The sequence below is a fragment of the Schistocerca nitens genome, chromosome 5 (genome assembly GCF_023898315.1).
Source record: "Schistocerca nitens isolate TAMUIC-IGC-003100 chromosome 5, iqSchNite1.1, whole genome shotgun sequence".
NCBI classification, from domain to species: domain Eukaryota; kingdom Metazoa; phylum Arthropoda; class Insecta; order Orthoptera; family Acrididae; genus Schistocerca; species Schistocerca nitens.
The window spans coordinates 593,396,451-593,420,988 of NC_064618.1; the positions used below are offsets into that span (position 1 = coordinate 593,396,451).

The 24,538-nt window shown below is 45.2% G+C and overlaps 2 non-coding genes across 2 annotated transcripts; one reads left to right on the forward strand and one right to left on the reverse strand.

The window, feature by feature from the left end:
* Window positions 1-23,664: 23,664 nt before the first annotated feature.
* Window positions 23,665-23,738, reverse strand: Trnas-cga (transfer RNA serine (anticodon CGA)). The gene has a single exon. It is a non-coding gene; the product is annotated as a tRNA-Ser (tRNA).
* A 405-nt stretch (window positions 23,739-24,143) lies between these two features.
* Trnas-cga (transfer RNA serine (anticodon CGA)) lies at window positions 24,144-24,217 on the forward strand. Its single transcript has one exon. It is a non-coding gene; the product is annotated as a tRNA-Ser (tRNA).
* The last annotated feature ends 321 nt before the right edge of the window (window positions 24,218-24,538 follow it).

Consider the following 24,538-nt stretch of genomic DNA (forward strand, 5'->3'; position numbering starts at 1 on the left):
AAAAGCAAAATGCAACGGTTCAATCTAGATATAGTAGGGGTCAGTGAAATGAAATGGAAAGGCGACAAGGATTTCTGGTCAGATGAGTATAGGGTAATATCAACGATAGCAGAAAATGATATAACAGGATTAGGATTCGTTATTAATAGGCAGGTACGGCAAAGAGTGCGTCTCTGTGAATAGTTCAGTGATAGAACTGTTCTTTGCAGTATCAACAGCAAACCAAAATCGACAAAGATAGTTCAGGTATACATACCGAGGTCACATGCTGAAGATGAAGAGAATTAAAAAACATATGAGGATATTGAAAGAGTAATATAGTAAATAAAGGGAGATGAAAATACACTCCTGGAAATTGAAATAAGAACACCGTGAATTCATTGTCCCAGGAAGGGGAAACTTTATTGACACATTCCTGGGGTCAGATACATCACATGATCACACTGACAGAACCACAGGCACATAGACACAGGCAACAGAGCATGCACAATGTCGGCACTAGTACAGTGTATATCCACCTTTCGCAGCAATGCAGGCTGCTATTCTCCCATGGAGACGATCGTAGAGATGCTGGATGTAGTCCTGTGGAACGGCTTGCCATGCCATTTCCACCTGGCGCCTCAGTTGGACCAGCGTTCGTGCTGGACGTGCAGACCGCGTGAGACGACGCTTCATCCAGTCCCAAACATGCTCAATGGGGGACAGATCCGGAGATCTTGCTGGCCAGGGTAGTTGACTTACACCTTCTAGAGCACGTTGGGTGGCACGGGATACATGCGGACGTGCATTGTCCTGTTGGAACAGCAAGTTCCCTTGCCGGTCTAGGAATGGTAGAACGATGGGTTCGATGACGGTTTGGATGTACCGTGCACTATTCAGTGTCCCCTCGACGATCACCAGTGGTGTACGGCCAGTGTAGGAGATCGCTCCCCACACCATGATGCCGGGTGTTGGCCCTTTGTGCCTCGGTCGTATGCAGTCCTGATTGTGGCGCTCACCTGCACGGCGCCAAACACGCATACGACCATCATTGGCACCAAGGCAGAAGCGACTCTCATCGCTGAAGACGACACGTCTCCATTCGTCCCTCCATTCACGCCTGTCGCGACACCACTGGAGGCGGGCTACACGATGTTGGGGCGTGAGCGGAAGACGGCCTAACTGTGTGCGGGACCGTAGGCCAGCTTGATGGAGACGGTTGCGAATGGTCCTCGTCGATACCCCAGGAGCAACAGTGTCCCTAATTTGCTGGGAAGTGGCGGTGCGGTCCCCTACGGCACTGCGTAGGATCCTACGGTCTTGGCGTGCATCCGTGCGTCGCTGCGGTCCGGTCCCAGGTCGACGGGCACGTGCACCTTCCGCCGACCACTGGCGACAACATCGATGTACTGTGGAGACCTCACGCCCCACGTGTTGAGCAATTCGGCGGTACGTCCACCCGGCCTCCCGCATGCCCACTATACGCCCTCGCTCAAAGTCCGTCAACTGCACATACGGTTCACGTCCACGCTGTCGCGGCATGCTACCAGTGTTAAAGACTGCGATGGAGCTCGTATGCCACGGCAAACTGGCTGACACTGACGGCGGCGGTGCACAAATGCTGCGCAGCTAACGCCATTCGACGGCCAACACCGCGGTTCCTGGTGTGTCCGCTGTGCCGTGCGTGTGATCATTGCTTGTACAGCCCTCTCGCAGTGTCCGGAGCAAGTATGGTGGGTCTGACACACCGGTGTCAATGTGTTCTTTTTTCCATTTCCAGGAGTGTATAACATTCATGGGGTACTGGAATGTAGCCGTAGAGGAAGGAGAAGAGCAAATGGTTACAGGAAAATGTGAGCTTTTCACAAGGAATGAGAGAGGAGAAATACTAAGTCAGTGCTGCAATAAATTTCAGTTAGTAATAGCGAATACTCTGTTCAGTAACAACAAGAGAAGAAGAAGTACTTGGAAAACGCCGAGTAATAGAGGAAGATTTCAGTTAGATTCCATCATGGTCAGATAGGGTTCCGAAATCTGATACTGGATTGTGAGGCGTACCCAGTAGCAGATATAGACTCAGTAGGCTGAAGGCTATGACATTAGTCAGGAAGAATCAATACACAAAGAAGTGGGATACGATGTGCTAAGGAATGACGAAATACACTTGATTTTCTCCAAGGCTACAGTTACAGCAAACGAATGGCTCAGTAGGTAGTACGGTTGAAGGGAAATGGACATCTCTAAAACGGGCAATCACAAAGGTGGGGTGGAAAAACATAGATAAAAAGAATGTAACTGAGAAGAAACAATGGGTAAGAGAGGATATATTTCAGTTGATCAAAGGAGAAAGTAAAAAAAAAATATTTAGAGAAATTCAGGAAAGCAGAAATGCAAGTCGCTGTGGAGTGAAATAAATGGGAAGTGCAGGGAACCTAAGACAAAGTGGCTGCATGAAAAATGTGAAGAAATAGAAAGAGAAATGGGTCTCGAAAGGACAGACACAGCATACAGAAAAGTCAAAACAACATTCGGTAACATTAAAAGCACGGGTGGGGCAATAAAAGTGCAACGGGAATTCCACCGTTAAATGCAGAAGTGATAGCTGATACGTGGAGAGAATACATTGAAAGCCTCTATGAGGGGAAAGATTTGTCTTAGGTGATACAAGAAGAAACAGGAGTCAATTCAGAAGAAAGAGGGGATCCAATATCATAATCAGAATTTAAAAGAGCTTCAGAGGAGTTAAGATCAAATAAGGCAGAAGGGATGGATAACATTTGGTCAGAATTTGTAGTCAGTGGGGGAAGAAGCAACAAATCGACTATTCACGTTGGTGTGCAGAAAGTATAAATCTGGTGAATATCATTTGACCTTGGGAAAAATATCATCCACAAAACTCCGAAGACGGCAAGAGCTGACAACTGCGAGAATTATCGCACTATCAGCTTAACAGTTCACGCATCCAAGTTAATTACAAGGATAATCTACCAAAGGATAGAAAGGAAAATTGAGGATGTACTAGATGACGATCAGTTAATCTTTAGAAAAGGTAAAGGCACGAGAGAGGGAATTCCGTCGTTGCAGTTAGTAATGGAAGCAATACTAAAGAAAAATCGAGACACGTTCATATGATTCGTTGACCTGGAGAAAGCGCGCGACAATGTAAAATGGTGCGAGATGTTCGAAATTGTGAGCAAAATGGGGTAACGTGTAGGAAGATCTAACAGCTAAGATGGTATAATAAGAGGGGAGACCAAGAACGAAGTGCTCGGCGTAAAATGGGTGTAAGATAGGGATGTAATCTTTCGGCCCTGCTACGCAAACTGTGCATCGAAGAAGCAATGATGGAAATAAAAGAAAGGTTCAGGAGTGGAAATAAATTTGAAGCTGAAAGGATACCAATGATACGACTCGCTGATGACACTGCCGTCCTGTGTAAAATTGAAGAGGAATTACATGAGCCACTGAATGGAATGAGCAATCTAATGGGTGCAGAATATGGGCTGAGAGTAAATCGAAGAAAGAACAAAGTAATGAGAAGAAGCAGAATTAACAACAACGAGAAAACATCAGGATTGATAGTCACGAAGTTGATGAAGTTAAGGAATTTTGCTTCCTAGGCAGAAAAATAAGCAATTACAGAAAGAGCAAGGTGGACATCAAAAGCAGACAGACTGGGCATTCCAGGACAAGACAAGTGTACTAGTATCATAGATAGGCCTTCACTTGAAGTAGAAATTTCTGGAGTACAGCATTGTATGGTAGTGAAACATGGGCTGTGCGAAAACCGGAACAGAAGAGAATCGAAGCATTTGAGATGTGGTGCTAAAGACGAATTTTGAAAACTAGGTGGACTGACAAAGTAAGAAATGAAGAGGTCCTGCATGGCATCGGAGAGGAAAGGAATATGTCGAAAACACTGATAAAGAGAAAGTACAGAATGACAGGACATCTGTTAAGACATGGGGGATTGGCTTTGATGGTACTAGGGAGAGCTGCAGAGGGAAAAATTACAGAGGAAGACTGATATTGGAATACATCCAGCTAATAATTGACGACGTAGATTGTAAGTGCTATTCTGAGATGAAGAGTTTAGCACAGGAGAGGAATTCGTGGCTGGCTGCATCAAACCAGTCAGAAGACAGATGAAAAAAAAGAAAAAGCACAGGCTTTCACTCGTGCCTCCGATATGCGTCCACACCGGGATGGTATGTCACTGTCACAGCTAAGTTTGGAAAGCGATAGACAGACAGAGAGGCTGACTAGTGGCGGCAACGTGAAAGTATTACTTGCTTCCCACGAACTGACGCAAAACAAGTCCACATCACAAACCAACAAAGAAAGTGAAATTACTATGAAATCAGACCTTTAGCTGCTTACATGCGTTGATAAATATCAACGGGGACAATTGAAAAATACAGATGCCATCTTCATGTATAGATAAGGCTTACCGGCCAATTATCTTCTTCAGTGCGGATGCACTCACATTGCTCAAACTCTTAAGGGAATCAGTAGCTGACTGCCAAGAGTAATGAGTATAGTGGGCGGGGAAACTACAAATGTAGTGTGCGGACAGTAAGTTGGGAATGTGGGTCTTACGGGGAGCGTGTCAGAGGTAAGACCTTGCAGTCGCGCTATCCTCTGTGTCCTCGGTAAATAAAAATGTCGTGTGACTAGGGCCTCTCGACGGGTAGACCGTTCGCTGGATGCAAGTCTTTCGATTTGACACCATTTCGACGACTTGCGTGTCAATGGGGATGAAATTATGATGATCAGGGCAACACTACACCCAGTCCCAGAGCGGAGAAAATCTCCGACCCAGCCGGGAATCGAACCCGGCCCTTTCGGATTAACATTCTGTCGCGTTGACCACTCTGCCACCTGAAGCGGACTGTGACCTCGGTGGCTCAGTCGGGCAGACCGGGTGCCATGTAAGCTGGCGATCCCGGGTTCGTATCCCGCTCAGGGCACACTTTTTATACTCTGCCCGTTGATATTTATCAACGCCTGTAAGCAGCTATAGGTCTGATTTCATGGTAATTTCATTCTTCGAGACCTGCAACATCATCAATGGTGACATGTCCGAAAGCACAGATACCATCTGCATATATAAAAAAGAAAGTAGTCAAACTTAGCAAAGTCGAAAATTGAATGCTGAAACTAGAAAGCAACGAAACAGCCTGACAGACGCTGACGTATCTCAGGTAGAGACGTCTGATAGCGTGTTAGCCATAGCCTGTTATAAACTTCGGTGTGAGCTCCACTCTGTCCAATCATACGTTCATGGTCTTTTCACAAAATATACGTCGGATGAAGAAATGCATTGGCTGACTTCTGTAAGAACGTTCGCTCTCGGAATTTCAATTGTAAACCACATAGTTACACATACCGAGTATTTTGTTGCATCTGCCACTGAATTTGTGGGAGCACCTGCGTGACGCATTTGCGCTTGTTTCCGTTCAATATCTAAGTTATCTAAGTTTACAACTCCACTCCACAAGGCACATTGCGGTGTGTGGCTGAGGGTACTCTTTTACCGTTATCTGAAATGCAACTCTTATTCCATTCGCGAATGGCCTGTGGGAAGAATGACTGTCACCAAACCTCCGTATCAACTCTAATTTCTCGTAATTTTCTCGTTGTGGTGATTTCTCGAGACATTTATGGGAGGCAGTAATATGTTGTTCGACACTTCCCAGAACGTACTCTCTCGGAATTTCAGTCGCAGACCTCCAAGCTTCTCCGTGCCGGACAACGCTTCTCTTGTAGCGTCTACGACTGGAGTTCGTTGAGCATTTCCGCAACGTCCTCACACTGAGGAAACGACGTGATGAAAGGCGCCGCTCGTCGATGGATCCTGTGTCCCTGTTCTATTAATTCAAACAGGTAAGTTTGAATGAGTAATACTCAGGAATCTGTCGAAAAAGTGTTTAGTAAGCCTCTTTCTTCGCGAATGAATTAATCTCAGGTAGTCATCTGCTTTTCCTTCTCTTGCTTCTTTGTGGTCATTTTTCTTTAGGCCTCTCCACATAGTTACTACCAGGTATTTTAGGCTACCAACAGTGTAATTGTGCTGTAACTGATTTCTTCGGCATATTTATGAGTAGTATGTTACATAAATTTACCTTAGGTGCCAGTCCCGCCACCATTCGTCAATCTTGTCTAGACCTTCATATAATTTGCTACAGTTCTCTGGCTTAGGAGCCTTCTTATAAACAACTAGATCATCTGCAAACGGCCCCATATAGTTTCTGACGTTATCCACTAGATGATTTATGTATATTCTAAAGAGTAACGGTTCTATCATAGATTTTTGCGATATTCCTGAAACTACCTTTACATCGAATCATGGAACAAGTTTTCAGGACCGAAATTTGCGTGATTGGTGATTTTTGTTCTGCGTGCATTAGACCTTGGTCCATGACATAATTCTCTGACAAACGCATCGTTTTATAATGCTGGAGACATCTTCAGAGGCTACAGCGACTCTTGTAAGCTGAAACTACTTCAGCATGCCAAACTATTTATACGTATCCAAGCAACCCTCTATTTGTGACTTCATGGAACCGCTGCGTCAGATCACGGAATCAGGTTGACATGTGTAATACAGCTTATTGTGGAGATGTGCTGGTGCTTTTTCCTTTGTTTAGCCCAAAGAACTACAGCGTGTCTTATTTCAGTGCTTTCTGTCCTAAGTCAAAGTGTCTTTTTTTTTTTTTTTAGAGTTTTGTACCCTCTTTGTACATCCTCGAACAGTAATGAAACTGGTTTCTCTGATACTACGGTTTTATACAGGTTTTCTATGCTGCGATGTTATAAAAAATCCATAGGTGTAAAAACAACTTTAACAGAAAAGAAGAAGCATTGAAATTAGACACGTTGCGGGCCTTAATGCTAAATAAAACAAACACCGGAAACACGTGCCCGCAACAAGCTCCATAACAAATGTAATCGCGGTCTCACAGTCATGAACTGAAAGTTGCTTGGATAGTTTAGACAGTTCGGCTTTGTTGAAATGGTTCAAATGGCTCTCAGCACTATGGGACTTAACATCTGAGGTCATCAGTCCCCTAGAACTTAGGACTACTTAAACCCAACCAACCTAAGGACATAACACACATCCATGCCCGAAGCAGGATTCGAACCTGTGACCGTAACAGTCGCGCGGTTCCAGACTGTAGCGCCAAGAACCGCTCGGCCACTGCGGCCGGCTTTGTTGAGCTAATCTGAGTTAGTAATTGCTTTATGAGTCGTTATGGTTTTTGAAAATATCTGCAGCTTTGGAAGAAGAAACGTTAGGCAGAAAATTATGCCTGGGACCAAGATCTAACGGACATAAAACAAACACAACTGAAAATACTTTTACATCTGTCGATCCTGTTCCTTTAAGAGCGACGTGTCAGGTTTAGCCTGCAAGGAAGTCTAGCCAAAAAATTTGTTCGGATACTCGTTAAACTAGTACTTTTTTTCACTGAACGATAGTGTGGAAGTGTATAAAATGCCATCCTCAAGGCGAGAAACATGGTATTAGCCAGATCGCTGATGTTTACGGCGTTTTGGATCTCATATTAGTTTCGCAAGATCTCAGTTTGCCTAATGCATGTTGATTTTCGCAGGGATTTTCATTTTCCAGAAGTGTAAAGCGTGGGCTTATTCGTTTTACATCAGATCGACGTCAGCGGTGTAGAACTGTAATACGTGCATCTGTCCTACGGCCATCCTTGGATACGGGTGTGACCTATGCTTTCTTCCAGTCGCTAGGTGCCATTAGTTGCTCCAGCGGCCTGTTACTAACTAGTGCTAGATAGAGAGGAATTTATTTTGCTTAATCTCTGTAAAATCTTACAGGTCCCTCATCTGCTCCAGATGATAGTAAGACCTTTTGCGGTGAAACAGTTCGGGAAGACCGAATCCATTATTTCAGCCTTCTCTCTGTTCGTTTTATGGGGAGCAGAATTTGCCTTTCAAATCATCAGCTTAATTTAACATGTTATCTATCTAAATTCAACGCTTTACGCAGCTTTCCGATATAGAACTGCTGCAGGAAATAACTCTTGCAAATTATTCGCCTCCCTGTACGAACTACTGCTTTAATATAATATTTACTGGTCCATCCTCTGTGAGAACGACCATGGACGAATAAATACTCAGAATCTCTGCATTCCCTGTTCATCTTTCTATAACATCAACATTATGTTAAGCTTACGGCAACATTTGCAAATGAGTTGAGATATTTGTGAAGTGTTGCATACTATCATTTAGAAGATACATATATGGTCATTCTGTTACACTTTTCAACAGCTGACTGTCTTCTGACTTTCAATCTTGTGATCGGTTTGGCTGTGTCAGCTAAGATTTCCTGTGTTATGCCAGCCTGTCTATCGTGGATTAACACTGACACCCATTGACCGCAATTATTTGTTGGATATATTCCACTTTCTATTTTCCCCTACAGTTAACTCAACACTGTTTATAGCACCACATTTCAGTAGCTTCGATTCACCTATTTTCCCGTTTCCCTCACCGTTTAGGATTAGCTAGCAAACAACACAATGCTCTGAAAGTATATTCCCAATTTTTTTCTCGGATTAAGCCCAGTTTTTCATTATAATAGGTCTTTTGCCAGGAATGCCTTTTTGGCATGTGCTAGTCGGCTTTTCATATCATACTTGCCTCGTTTTTCATGTGTTATTTCGCTTCAAAGGTAGCAGAATTCCCGTAAATCACCTTCTTTATCAAAATTTCTGTCGTTAATTTTTTCGCTTATTTCATTTCTCCTACTTTCTTCTTTCTTCTGTTTATCCTCAATCCATATTCTATACTCTCTGAACTGTTCACACTATCCAGCAGTTCCTAAAATTAATCTTCACTTTCACTGAGGATAGCAATATCATGAGCTAATCTTATGGTTAATAACCTCATACCGGCCTTTGGGGCCGAGCGGTTCTAGGCGCTTCAGTCCGGCACCGCGCTGCTGCTGCGGTCGCAGGTTCGAATCCAGCCTCGGGCATGGATGTGTGTGATGTCCTTAGGTTAGTTAGGTTTAGTTAGTTCAAAGTCTAGGAGACTGATGACCTGAGATGTTCAGTCCCATAGTGCTTACAGCCATTTGAACCATTTGAATAACGTCATGCAGTGATTTTAATTTCGCTCTTGAAGGTTTTTTGTATTTCTAAGTGTTTAGACAGTGTACAGATTCAACTGTGGTCTGCATCTCTGTCTTATAGCCTTTTTAATACAAGTACTCCATTCATGGTGTTGGCTCTTATCGTTCCCTCTTGGTTTTTACACATACCGCACATTACCTGTCTTTCTCTATTGCGGATTTTTGGTTTAAAGCAACTTGTACCTTGTCACATTGTCAATAGCTATTTCTCGGATGCATTCACCGTTTGTACAGCTAAACCAATCATCATTAAACAGACCCTCTCTTTTGTTTTCCAATCTTCTGCATGTCATTCTTATCAGCAACTTTTAAGCTGATTGTACGATAATTTTCGCACTAATCTAACCTTGCTGTGTTCGGGGTTGTGTTGAGGATATTTTTGAGAACGTCTGATGGTTCATCTGCAGTCTCACAAACTGTACAAACGAACTGAAGAAATGTTACGAATGTCTTTCATCCTAGTTTCTCTTAAGTCATCCAAAGTCCTGTTAAACATTTTCCATGATAATGGGTTTCCCATCTCTTTGATACTGGTCCCAGTTTCTTCTTTTATCACGTCATCAGACAGTTCCTGTAAAGCGCAGATGCCTTCAGTGCAATCTCTCCCTCTGTTCGCACTTTTCCCTTGCCCTCTTATTGTTGACACATTTACTTTTAACTTTCCTTAAATTTGTTTTCACTCTTCTATCTGCTGAATCAGTCCTTTCTTTTTCGATTTGCTTACATTTTCCCAACAACAGTTTCACTATAGCCTCCTTATACTTCCTACTGATGCAGTGGTTAGCACACTGGACTTGCATTCTGGAGGACGACGGTTCAATCCCGCGTCCGGCCATCCTGATTTAGGTATCCCGTGATTTCCCTAAATCGCTCCAGGCAAATGCGGGCATGGTTCCTTTGAGAGGGCACGGCCGGCTTCCTTCCCGTCCTTCCCTAATCCGGGGAGACCGATGACCCCTAAACAACCCAACCCAAATTACTACTTATTTACTACCTAAGTGACTTACATTACCGTATTTCTGTCATATCCTGTCTATTTTATACATGAAATTAAATAGTTTCGGCTACAAGGTTACGTTATGGAAATGGAAACAAAATGAAGATGTTTCTACCGGCTTAGCAACAGTCCTCTTTAGCGCGAATAACTGACAGAATCAGGAGATTGCTTCTACGTATACAGCGTCCATTTTGGTCCTCAGGTTCTTATACGTGTCACAAACTAGGATGCTATGGGGAAAAGTTTGCTATGGCGTAGTGGCGGTGTAGGGTAGGCCATTGCTCGTGACACCTTGCATGAGGTTTAATTTTTTTTTCTCCCTCTGCCAACCTCTTCATCTCGCAGTAGCACTTGCATCCTACGTCCTCAGCTCTATGCTCGATATATTCAAATCTCTCTTTTCCCCTACAGTTTTTACTCTTTCCAACTCACTCTAGTTCCATGGGAGTCATTACCTGATGTCTTAACGGATATCCTACCACCCTGTCCTTTCTTCTTGTCAGCATTTTCCATATATTTCTTCCCTCGACGATTCTCATTCCTTACCTTATGATTCCAACAAAGTTTCAATATTCTTCTGCAACATCACATCTGAGATGCTTCGATTCTCTTCTTTTCTGGTTTTCTTACAGTCCATGTTTCACTACCATGTAATGCTGTGCTGCAAACGTACATACTCAGTAATTTCCTTCTCAAATTAAGGCCTATGTTTCATACTAGTACGCTTCTGTTGGATAGAAATGCCCTTTTTACCTGTTGTAGTCTGCTTTTCATATCCTTGCTACCTGCGTCATGGGTCATTTTGCTGCCAAGATAGCAGAACTCCTTAACTTCATCTACTTCGTCATCACCAGTCCTAATGTTAAATTTCTCACTGTTCTTATTTACGGTACTCCGCATTTCCTTAGCCTTCCTTCAATGTACTCTCAATAGGTAATTTGTAGTCATTGGACTGGTCCTTTCATTCTGTTCATTCTGCTCAACCTGTAATTTTTTTTCACGTTCACAGAAATTAGCGGTGTTACCAGCGAATCTTATCATTGGTGTAATTTTACGTCGAATTGTAATTCCACTCTTGAATATATGTTCTATTTCCGTAATTCCTTCTTCATGTATGGAATGAACATTAGAGAGGAAAGACTGCGTAGGTGCCTCACAAAATTTTTAATCCGAGCCCTTCCAGACTGTAGCGCCTAGAACCGCTCGGTTACTCCGGCCGGCCATTACCCTCTCACACCGACCCCATGTTCTCTTCTCATTCCCTTCCATACCCAACCCTCCAATGCCTTATCATTTTCATCTTCATTTACGTACTATATTATCCGTTCAGTCCTCACAAATAATTTCTCGACTTCTTCAACTTCTACTTGAGAACTCGGCAGGTATATTTCAACTATTTTTGATGGCACTGGCCGCTGTCTGAGATTTATGGTAAGAATAACGCTGTCACTTGACTGATGGAAGAGTAGGTCATTGTCGCTCTATTTTCCTTTTCACGACGAATCCTTCTACCAACAGAGTACCTCCCCCCCCCCCCCCCTCCCCATCACCCACGAAATGGGAGTACCACTTTTTCAGTAACAACATTGTAACAATAGTTTATTTTCTGACGATATACATTACACGTTTTCAATACAGTGATTTTCATCGCCTTTGTATCCTCATGTCATTGTCCATTGTTGCTCCTTCCCCCTTTTGGGGTGAGTATACCACCCCAAGAAAAAGAGGGAGCCCCGTAGCTCTATCCGCTCCTCCCCTCAATTTGACAAAGCCGTTGACAGTACGAGAGTAACTCCTTACAATGGAAGTCTTTGGCTACCATCGTTGATTTTTATTTACACAAGGAAACATGATTTGAACCAGAAGGTAATGGATGAGACACTCCTGAAACGAGGCTGGAATGTTTCACCACTATGGTTGAAACTTTATCTTGTTTTCTTAAAAGATTGCTTGAAATGTGATGCATTAAAGTGAATTCTGACATCCAAGATACTGAATGTACTAGTCTAACTGAGTGTATAACTTTAAGTCGCGTTGATAGAAATGCAGAAAGCATGAATAACCGAACATTATAGTATATGTTCCTTAGTGGGGAGTATTTGTGAAACAATTAAGCGTGCCTGATGTTGGCACGGAAAGAGGGCCGAGACAGATTGCTAATTTGGTGGGTATCTCGGCTTCGCTCGCCTCAAGTTTCCCTTCCTCGTGGAGCCAAAGGGGCATCACTGCAGCTGCGGCTGCTGTGTTGTTGTGCGGGGGAAGGGGCACATCTGTTCTGCGGGTTGCCCGAACTCCCGGAAGGAGCGCCTGTTAACATCTCTCTCGGACGTAAGTAACAGAGAGCGTGGGCCAGCGCTGAATATTAGCATGTAGCTGTTGCTCTAAATGGTCCGCTGAATTTAGAGATACTTCTGCAAATTGAATAAGCAATGCTGCTTCTCTTCTTGTTAGCTACAAGCAGTAGAATTACGTTACTGTACAGCCACACAGTCACAAGATATATTTGTGAGAAAATGACTAACGGAAATAATGGTTTTCAATAAAAAAGGAATAAATGTAGCCGACAAAAGTCATTAACCGGAAACAGTATTCAGTCCCACGGACACTCACATTCACTTTTCTTAAGAGTTATTACTACTTCGAGTGCATTCTTAGGTTATACGGACGGATAAAGAATACAACAAAAATCGAAATGATACGTAAATACTTATTCCCTCAATAGCTCATTTTTTCTCGACGAAAATAGTGTTGTGTTCTTCCCCCATAGAGGCCTCTATGTTATAATGGGGAGGCTAAGAGAAGTCTGGATGAAGTTTGCTCTGTGATCTTTGACTGCGTTAATAGTGAGTTACCAAGATCTACTAAGCACCTACACATATTTTCTGATGAGTGTCAAGGTCAGAACAAAAATAACACTTTTAGATTTCTCGAAACCCTCGTTACTAGTGAACGGCTACAAAATATACACCTCTATTTTCCCATACATGAGCATTCTTCCATGCCATATGATACTAATTTTGCTGTTATAAGGAGGAAGATTCATACACCAAACGGAATTTATTGAATGTGTGAATATGTAGATTTAATAGCAGTTTGGAATAATAACATACGACGTACTGTGAAAGTGGTATAAACAGCATACATTTGTGACTTTCGTAATTGGAGGCCATCATACTTCAAGAATTCAGTACTTTCACTGGGGTCTTCGAGAAGAAGAGTGAAATAAGATGAAAAAGTAGCATTCCATGTAAGTGGATTTATGAAGTATCGATACGATGAGGATTGTATCATAGGAAAGAAATTCATTGATGGAATGGTTGTTCATAATTTTAAACTGGTAGTTTCTACAACCAACCGTTCATTTTTGCTATGTGCTCCTTGTTATCCACAGGGATATGTGAAATTAAATTAGAAGAAACAAGCTAAAATAAAGAAATGTAGTCATACGTACCAACAGAATATTGTGTCTTTTGTAATGAATTAATAGCTAGACCCTCTACATCAGCTGGTGACAAATTATGATGCTAAAGCTCCACACATTCACGTAGGATTGAAATCTTAGCTTTTGTGGAGATTTGTGATTTAACAGAAACGACGTAAATTATTTTAATTTTATTTGAGACAACAAGTTCTGGGTCGAGATTAGTGAGTCATAATTTTTTGTTACTATGAAACAGTGGTGCCGGATAGAAAACATGGGTCCTATAATCTGTAATCAATTTAAAACTTTTTTGTAGTATGAAGTAAAGCTTGTAAGTTGGTTACAGACTTAAAGCCGATTTACTGCTTTTTTTCTTTGTTATTGCCATTTATTTCAAAAATACATATTCTCCATCAGCTTCAAAAACAAATTCTGTATGCTCATTTAATAAAGAAAAATTCTGTCGTCTTGATATTGGTCTCGCGTTATCGAAGAAGATGTAAATATATTTGCACTCATTAGCAGTTAAAAAAAAGCTCTATAGCTCTGCTCAATAATTTAGCCCTTGCAGAATTTATTTTTATATTTCCTGAAAAAATGTAACTAATACGTGAAGTGTTGTTTCAGTAGTAAACGATTCAATTATATGAGGCAGTGTTCTAGCGTTACAGACGCACAACAGTCCGACTGCGTTTTGAAAGTTCAACACATGGTTAGACACCGATGCCAGCAGGAATGCAATTATAAGCACCACTCAACGGCACTAGCCATTCTTCTAATCTGCTTGGCAGCCGTCATGAGAGAGGCTGTCTTCATCGTTCTCCTCCTCGCTTCGAGCTGCTTTATCTTCTGGAAGTACTGAGGTAAACACTGTCTCCTGCTGTAGCCCAACGATGTCTTTGGTTCCAGACGACCACACCCGTGTTGATCGCTCACAGTTCAACTGTTCTGCTGCCTCCGCGCTGTCCCTCTGACTCCACGGCACAGTCCTGCCTGTCCAGCTTCCGTATCCGAACTGCGAACTCGCTCCTCCCCGCCTCCTTTTCACGACCAGGGAGGCGGTCGCAGCGCTTAGCACTTCGGCTGCTCTGCTGGCGACCTGTCCCGTGGCCCCGGCTACCACTGACTCCCGGTCTCTCACTAATGCAAAACGACGAGTCACGTATTGCTGAGAGACTGGCACGCCATTACTTTCTACATCTGCATCATACTCGCAAGCTGCCTAATACTGTGTGGCGGAGAGTATTTCCGGTACCATTATCTGACCCGTCCAATCCTGTTCCACTCACGAATAGCTTATGGGAAGAATGATTGTCAGTAAGCCATTGTTTTGGCCGTAATTTGTGGAATTTTCTGCTCGTAGTCAATACGCGAGATGTGTGTGGGGGTAAGTAGTATGTTGTCAGATTTCTCCTGAAAAGTGCTGTCCCAAAATTTCAGTAGTAAATCTCTCCGTGATGCACAACGTCTCTTTTGTAACGTCTGCCGCCGGCCGGGGTGGACGAGCGGTTCTAGGCGCTACAGTCTGAAACCACGCGACCGCTACGGTCGCAGGTTCGAATCCTGCTTCGGGCATGGATGTGTGTGATGTCCTTAGGTTAGTTAGGTTTCAGTAGTTCTAAGTTCTAGGGGACTGATAACCTCGGAAGTTAAGTCTCATAGTGCTCAGAGCCATTTGATCAACTTTTTGTAACGTCTGCCCGTGGAGTTTGTTTAGCATCTCCGTAAGGCTCTCTCTCCAGTTAAACTATCCCCTGGGTTTTGTCTACCTCCTCTATCAGTCCTATTTTATAGGAATCCGTGTTAGATAAACAGTACTCAATAATCAGGTGAACAAGCTTCTTATAAACCACTTCTTTCGTGGATGAGTTCATTTCCCTAAGATTCTTCCGATGAACCTGAGTCTGGTATCTGATTTTCCAACTATCTCTTTTATGTGGTCATTTCATTTAAGGTCGCTCTGGATAGGTAAGCCTAAATATTTTACGGCAGACGCCCTCTCCAGATGTTTGTCATCAATAGTTTAGCTGTACAGTAGTGGATTTGTTTTCCTACGTATGAGCAATATGTTACGTTTATTTACGTTCAGGGTCAACTGCCAGTGCCTGCAACATTCATCAATTCTCTGCTTGTCGTTGTTCAAATTCTTACTATCTTCTGGCACTGCTACTCTTATACAGACATTACATCATCTGCGAATAGCCTTAAAGAGCATCCGACGCATTCTACTAGAATGAAATTATAATGAAATCTAGACCTTTAGCTGCTTACAGGCGTTTATAAATATCAATGGGGATAGTTGAAAAATGCGTGCCACGACCGCGACTAGAACCTAGAACCTCCTGCTTACATGGCAGACCGTCTATCCGTCTGAGCCACCGAGGACACAGACAAGCTCGCGACTGCAGGGACTTACCTCTGTCACGCTCTCTGTGAGACCTACACTTCCCAACTTTCTGTCCACACACTACAATAGTAGTGCCCCTACCCACCATACTCATTACTCGCGGCAGTCAGTCTACCGATTCCCGTAAGAGTTTGGGCAATGTGAGTGCATCCGCAATGAAGACGATCATTGGCCGGTAAGCCTTATCTTTATGAAGCTGGTATGTGTACAGATATCATTGGGGATCTAGCAGCTCTAGAAGAATGAAATAATAATGAAATCTAGACCTTTAACTGCATCTTTGATATACATTGTAAACAGCAAGGGTTCCTGTCACACTTCCCCGTGGTACTCCGCATATTACCTTTACATCTGTCGATCTAGTTCCGTTAAGCGCGACATGCTGAGTTCTATCTGCAAGGAAGTCTTGAATTCAATAGCAAATCTGCTCCAATACTCCGTAAGTTCTTTTTTTTTTTTTTGATTAAGTGGCAATCCTGGTCGGTGCCAAGTACCTTACTGAAATGAAGGGACACAACATCAACCTGAGCGCCGTTGTCCACTGCGTTCTGCAACTCATGGAGGAACACAGCGAGTTGAGTTTCGCAGTATCTCTGTTTGCGAGCCGGCCGAAGTGGCCGCGCGGTTCTGGCGCTGCAGTCTGGAACCGCGAGACCGCTACGGTCGCAGGTTCGAATCCTGCCTCGGGCATGGATCTGTGTAATGTCCTTAGGTTAGTTAGGTTTAACTAGTTCTAAGTTCTAGGGGACTAATGACCTCAGCAGTTGAGTCCCATAGTGCTCAGAGCCATTTGAACCATCTGTTTGCGAAATCCATGTTGATTCTTGAGCATAAAACATGTTCCATATTCTACAATAGACTGACGTCAACTATATTGGGCTACAATTGTGTGGATCTGTCTTACGGCCTTTCTTAAAAACGGGAATGACCTGCGCTTTTATCCAGTCGTTACGTACCCTTCGTTGCACAAGCAATCTGCGATAAGTTACTGCTAGAAGGGGAGCAAGTTCTTTCGCAAAATCTTTATGGAATCTTATAGGTATCTCATCTGGTCCTGACACCTTTCCACTACTAAGCGATTCTAGTTGCATTTCATCTCCGCGATCGATTATCACAATATCTGCCATTTCGACCTTCGTACGTTGAAAGGAGGGACAGTGTTACTATCTTCCGCGGTGAAACAAATTCCGAAGACCGAATTCAGTATTTCAGCCTTTTATTTGTTATCTTCCGTTTCGGTGCCGGTGTGGTCGCTGAGAGAATGAATAGATGATTTTGACCCACTTACTGATTTTACATACGACCAAAATCTCTTAAAGTTTTTACTCAGGGCATGTCCTACTTTCGAAATCATTCAACGCTTCTCCCATTGCTCTCCTTACGCTCATTTTCTCTTCGTTCAGCTTTTGTTTGTCATCTAGATTTTTACTTCTCGTGAATCTGAGATGAAGTGCTCTTCTTCTTTTCTAACACCATGGGCGATCTTTCCCATCTCCTAAAACCTTACTCGGAACATAGTTGTCTAGGGCATATTGAACGCTGCCTTTGAACTTTTTCCATTTGTTTTCAACATCTTCTTCCTCGTCACCGAATATTTGATGCTGACTGCTAAGAGATTCTGATATTTGTATCCTACCTTAACATTCCTTGTAGGACCCGTCGTCACATATGCTGTCATATCCTTATCATTACTGATATCCTTATCATTACAGGCCCGTACAGAACCTGCATTATCCTGCTGAAATGTAGGGTTTCGCAGGAGTCGAATGAAGGGTAGTGCCACGGGTCGTAACACATCTCAAATGTAACGTCCACTGTTCAAAGTGCCGTCAATGCGAACAAGAGGTGACCGAGACGTGTAACCAGTGGCACCCCATACCATCACGCTGGGTGATATACGCCAATATGGCGATGACGAATACACACTTCAAATGTGCGTTCACTGCGATGTCGCCATACACCGATGCGACCATCATGATGCTGTAAACAGAACCTGGATTCATTCGAAAAAATGGCGTTTTGCCATTCGTGCACCTAGGTTCATCGTTGAGTACACCATCGCGACGGCAGAGGGCCTCAGGAGGGGCTGAGTCCTTTGGGCCCTGTGCCAAATCGAGCCAAAGGCATGGGCGGGCCACACATCGTGGGGGTATATGCAGAGTGGCACGGAAAACAGGTGGAAGATGGAAAACCTCAAGCCCAGAGAGATGAGCGGTGACGCGAACCGCGATCGTACACCCTGACCGGGGCCGCCGTTCCAGAAGATGGAAGACCGACTGAGGGAACAGGAGATGGTAATTTGGATGCCCGGGCTAGCTAAAAACGTGTGTAGCATAAGCGGCCAGTAATCGTTGGCACCAGAACCGAAATAGAGGGACAACTGCCTCCACAAGTATGCTGTTGACAGGGCTTGCCCAGAAAGCTCCAGTGGCGATTCGGATCCCACTGAGAAGGATGGGGTCCAGCAACTGCAGTGCAGAAGGGGATGCCGAACCGTAAACCAGGCTCTCATAATCTAGACGGGACTGAATTAATGCCTGGTACAGCTGTAGAAGAGTAGACCGATCGGCATCCCAGCTGGTATGACTCAAAGAACGCAGAGCGTTAACATGCCGCCAGCATGTTTGTTAAAGCTGCCGAATATGAGGCAGCCAAGTCAACCAGGTATCAAAAACCAATCCCACAGCAAGAGGTTTGCCATCAAAATAAAGCTGTGGCTCAGGGTGAACAGTGCATCGCTGGCAGAAATGCATAGCGAGGGTTCTTGGTAGCCGAAAACTGGAAGCCATGAGCTACAGCCCAAGACTGCGCCTTTTGGATAGTGCCCTGCAGCTGCCGTTCAGCAGCTGCCATGTCAGTGGAGCTATAGTATAGGCAGAAGTCATCAGCATACAAGGAAGCTGAGACAGACGTTCACACCGCCACAGTGAGCCCATTAATTACAATAAAAAAGAGGCAGACACGTAAGACAGATCCTTGCGGTACCCCATTCTCCTGAACTCGGGAGGAACTATGGGAGGCGGCTACTTGCACACGGAAGGAACGAAGCGACAGAAACTTTGTATGAAAATCGGTAGCAAACCCCGAAAACCCCAACCATGAAGCGTGGAGAGGATTTGATGTCGCCATGTGGTATTTTATGCCTTCCACATGTCAAAAAAGACGGTGACCAGATGTTGATGGCGGGCAAAGGCCATACGGACGGCTGACTCCAGGCACACCAGATTATCGGCGGCAGAGCGGCCCTTACAGAACCCACCCTGAGACATAGCCAGAAGGTTCCGAGACTCAAGTGTCCAGCTCAACTTCCGGCTCACTATGCATTCGAACAACCCACCTCCAGTGGGTTCGTTCCAGGTTTCAACACGGGGATTACGACACTTTCCCGCCATTGCGATGGGAACTCACCCTCAACCGAGATATGGTAGAAAAGGTCTTGGATGCGTCGCTGGAGGTCCACATAGAGGTTTTTGAGCATCTGACAGTGGATGCAATATGGCCCGGGAGCCGTATCAGGGCAAGTGGCTAGGGCCCTTTGGAATTTCCACTCAGTGAATGGGGCACTGTGCAGTTCAGGGTGGCGCGTGTGATATTAGGCTCCAATGACCCAACTGCTCTTTTAGGGAGTTGAAGGCCATGGGGTAATTCGCAGGAGCCGAACTCACAGCAAAATGCTACGCTAAGTGGTTTGCAATTGTGTAGGAGTCAGTACAGGCTGCTCCATACAGAGAAAGTGCAGGTATGCCGACAGGGGTCCAACAACCATAGAGTCGCCTAATCCTGGCCCAAACCTGTGAGGGAGAGATACAGACGCCAATGGTGGAGACATACCTTTCCCAGCACTCCTTCTTGCATTGGTGAATGAGGCGGCGGGCTCGCACACAGAGCGGTTTAAAGGCAATGAGGTGTTCCAATGAAGGATGCCACTTGTGATGCTAGAGTGCCCGCCTGTGATCTTTAATCGCCTCAACAACCTTGGGCGACCACCGAGGCACAGTCCTCCACCGAAGGGACCCAGAAGAACAGGGCAGGCAGATTCTGTGACAGTAACGATGTCAGTGGTGACCGATTGAACCACCGCATCAATGGTGTCATTGGAAAGAGACTCTATAGTGGCAATGGAGGTGAAAAAGTCCCAGTCAGCCTTATTCATAGCCAGTCTGCAGGAGCTCCCAGAAGAGTGACGCTGTGACAGTAACAGAAAGATTGGAAAGTAGTCACTATCACACAAGTCGTCATGCACACTCCATTGGACTGATGGTAATAGGCTAGGGCTGCAGATCGAAAGGTCGATGGCTGAGTACATGCCAGTTGCCACACTGAAATGTGTTAAGGCACCATTATTTAAAAGAGAAAGGTCGAGCTGTGCCAATACTTGCTCAATGATGGTGCCTCGCCCTGTTGCCACCGATCCTCCCCACTGAGGGTTATGGGCGTCGAAGTCGCCCAGCAACAGAAAAGGTGGCGGCAATTGGGATATCAGCGCAGCCAGGACATGCTGTTGGACATCACCTTCTAGTGGGAGATAAAGACTGCAGACAAATGCTTCAAATGGCTCTGAGCAATATGGGACTTAACAGTGGTCATCGGTCCCCTAGAACTACTTAAACCTAACTAACCTAAGGACATCACACACATCCATGCCCGAGACAGGATCCGAACCTGCAACTGTAGTGGTCGCGTAGTTCCAGACTGAAGCGCCTGGACATAGATGCAGATGCCACCAGATACCCTCTCATAAGCTGCCCAGTTTTCATAATAACCCTGATAGCCATTGAGGGTGGGGGTTCGCATCGCCAGAAACCAAGTTTCCTGAAGAGGAATGCAGAGGAAAGGGTAAAGGCTAAGTAGTTGTTGGAGCTCAGCAAGATAGATGAAAAAACCGCTGAAGTTCCACTGGAGGATGACATTTTCCAAGGCCGTGAAGGGCGTGAAGGGACCGAGAAGGCAAATTACGCCACTGGGTCAACAGCTGCCATCGATTGAGTACCTGTGCAAGTGACATCCATTGAGTCTGAGAGTCCGGTGAGATCTAGGTCCTCAGCGGACGCCAGAATCTCTACCTCACCCTAAGAGGCAGAGCTTGTAGGTTGCGGTGGGGTGGGTGCCACTGCAAGTTTCTTTGCCTTAGAGGTCTTCTTCTTGGACTTTTCTCGCTGCTCTTTGGGTTTCACTGGTTGGGAGGGCTTCACTGATTCAGTCTCTGGGATGGAGGAGGATCGCGAAGCTTTACAACCAGCTGCTTGTGGGCACTTATGCCACTGCTGGGCGTCATCCTCCCCACTTGTGGAAACCTGGGAAGGGAGGGACCCATGGGACCCCATGTGAGCTAGAGTAGCCGAATAAGTTGGACACTTCTCTGGCTTAGAAGAGGGTACGAATGTCCCCGATGGGTGAGGGGGTGTTGCTGCCAAGGTAGGTGGTCCACAAGCAACCGGGTGGGTGGTGCCCCCCATGGGCAAGGGGGCATGTGGAGTCGTGTGGCTCGGTGAGCCGATCGCAATTCGTTTAACTGATGGGGCTATCATGGTTGTCGTAACAGCAGCATATTAGGAAGTCATTCGCACAGGATTGAGTCGTTCATATTTTCTCTTAGCCTCAGTATAGGTCACTCGGTCCTGGGTCTTGTATTCCATGATCTTCCGCACTTTCTGTAAGATCCTGCAGTCTGGCGAGCAAGGTGAGTGATGCTCTCTGCAGTTGACATAGATGGGAGGCGGGGCACATGAAGTATTGGGATGTGGTGGGCGTCCGCAATCTCGACATGTGAGGCTAGAAGTACAGCAGGAAAACATATGGCCGAACTTCCAGCACTTAAAGCTCCTCATCGGGGGAGGGATATAGGGTTTGACATCACGGCAGCAAACCATCACCTTGACCTTCTCCGGTAATGTATCACCCTCTAAGGCCAAGATGAAGGCACCGGTAGCAATCTGATTATCCTTTGGACCCTGATGAACGCTCTAAATTGGCGCGCAGCTCGTCATCAGACTGCAAAACAAGGTCCCTATGGAAAATAATACCCTGGGCAATATTTAAACTCTTATGGGGTGTAATGCTAACTGTAACATCCCCCAACTTGTAACAAGCAAGTAACCTTCGTGACTGGGCAGAGGATGCTGTTTTTATCAATACAGACCCAGAGCGCATTTTGGTCAAACCCTCCACCTCCCGAAACGTGTCCTCTAAATACTCTACAAAGAACTGAGGCTTCGTTGACATGAAAGACTTCCAATCAGCTATCGTACAAACTGGGAACTGGGGCGAATAAGTGTCACTACCATCCTGAGCCTTATGCTCCTCCCACGGTGTGGCCAGGGAGGAGATCGATTTGGGATCGTATTTCTGAGCGTTGAATTTAGCCCGAGAACACTTAGAGACTGCTGGCAACTGGCCACCAGCAAGAGATGATGTACCAATGTACCACGCTTCATTGTGGGTGATCTCCCAAGATGCCATGCACTCTGACCAAGAACCCTCTCCATGGGCGCCACCCAGCAAGGGCCACCAGACAGGATGGCCATTGTCGGGAGTCCCGATGCCCCAGGGAGATAGGCACCTACTCCTTGGTATAAGTGGAGAATTAATGGTGCAGGCATCAGCAGAGCGATCCCTGTGTTGTCATGGGGTTACAACCAACTGGGTACAAGGCGACCCCACCACAATGGACTGGCTACTGTGATGGATATTAGGTGCAAGGAAGTCCATGGTCGTCGCCTCCACAAGAAGCAACACTGCACAGTGCATGGTGGAAATCGCACCCAGGAATGTATCCTCGCCCAAGAGATGGAGAATGTGCGGGACGGCAATACGACGACGAGAAAGCTGGCTAAAGGTGTCAATGCACGATGGAAACAATGCACCATGTAAGGCGTCCTTCCCCAATTGACTCGCTCTTCGGAAGAATTGGGAAATATGGAGGTCAAACCTGAGAGGGGACCATCACATATGGGCCGAAACGTTTGACACTCCTTTTAGTAGCCTCAGGAATACCGCGGGCCTATTCTAACCCCCGAACCCGCAGGGGGCTTCGAACGTAGACTAGACACTGGATGTCACCTGAGTAGCAAACCAAACAGGAATATTTCAACCCTTTTCATGTTTCCAAATTCGTTGTAGGTAACGTGAAGTGGTAATACGAAGGAACAACCACACCAACTGAAGACCAGGCAGACCTCATTTACTCAAGGACACAGACCGTCGAGCATTGGGAAGGGAGGTTGTACAAAATAGCTAGAAATCACCTAAAGTAATCACCTGTGTGTTCCAAAGCATTACCACCAATACAGTCAGCACAATGTCTGTGCGTTTCGAGAATCTCTTTATGAGCCACATAATTATATAGTCAATGGCAACCGAAGCTTGGTCAACGCGACTGGGCATTGGATGACTGGAAATCTGTGACTGTGAGTGATTAATGACGTTATACCCTGCGGCAACCAAATGGATGGGTTCAGGTTAGGCGAATGCCTGGATAACGTTAACTGCCTTCATCTATAGTGACAACGGTGAAGTACAGAGGAGACAGTGTTACTTTATGGGGTGTTTTTCATGCTTAAAGTGTAGTCCGAACATTGCAATTAAGCTACCAATCAATGTGGAAGTATGTGAACATATTTTACAGTCCAGAATGAGATTTTCACTCTGCAGCGGAGTGTGCGCTGATATGAAACTTCCTGGCAGATTAAAACTGTATGCCCGACCGAGACTCGAACTCGGGACCTTTGCCTTTCGCGGGCAAGTGCTCTACCACTGAGCTACCGAAGCACGACTCACGACCGGTACTGACAGCTTTACTTCTGCCAGTACCTCGTCTCCTACCTTCCAAACTTTACAGAAGCTCTCCTGCGAACCTTGCAGAACTAGCACTCCTGAAAGAAAGGATATTGCAGAGACATGGCTTAGCCACAGCCTGGGTGATGTTTCCAGAATGAGATTTTCACTCTGCAGCGGAGTGTGCGCTGCCAGGAAGTTTCATATCAGCGCACACTCCGCTGCAGAGTGAAAATCTCATTCTGGAAACATCCCCCAGGCTGTGACTAAGCCATGTCTCTGCAATATCCTTTCTTTCAGGAGTGCTAGTTCTGCAAGGTTCGCAGGAGAGCTTCTGTAAATGGAAGGTAGGAGACGAGGTACTGGCAGAAGTAAAGCTGTGAGTACCGGTCGTGAGTCGTGCTTCGGTAGCTCAGTGGTAGAGCACTTGCCCGCGAAAGGCAAAGGTCCCGAGTTCGAGTCTCGGTCGGGCATACAGTTTTAATCTGCCAGGAAGTTTCATATTTTACAGTATTGTGTACTGCGTATTTAGAAGGAACTGTCCGGAGATGATGCCTGTATCAGAATGACTGCACCTGTAATAGGAGACCATTTGTGAGACCATGTCTCTATACAGGGTGGTTGTAAATAAAGGCCAGCTTCCGTGACCGAGCGGTTCTAGGCGCTTCAGTCTAGAACCACGTTACCGCTACGGTCGCAAGCCGAATCCTGCCTCGGGCATGGATTTCTGTGATTTCCTTAGTTAGGTTTAAGTAGTTCTAAGTTCTAGGGGACTGATGACCTCAGATGTTAAGT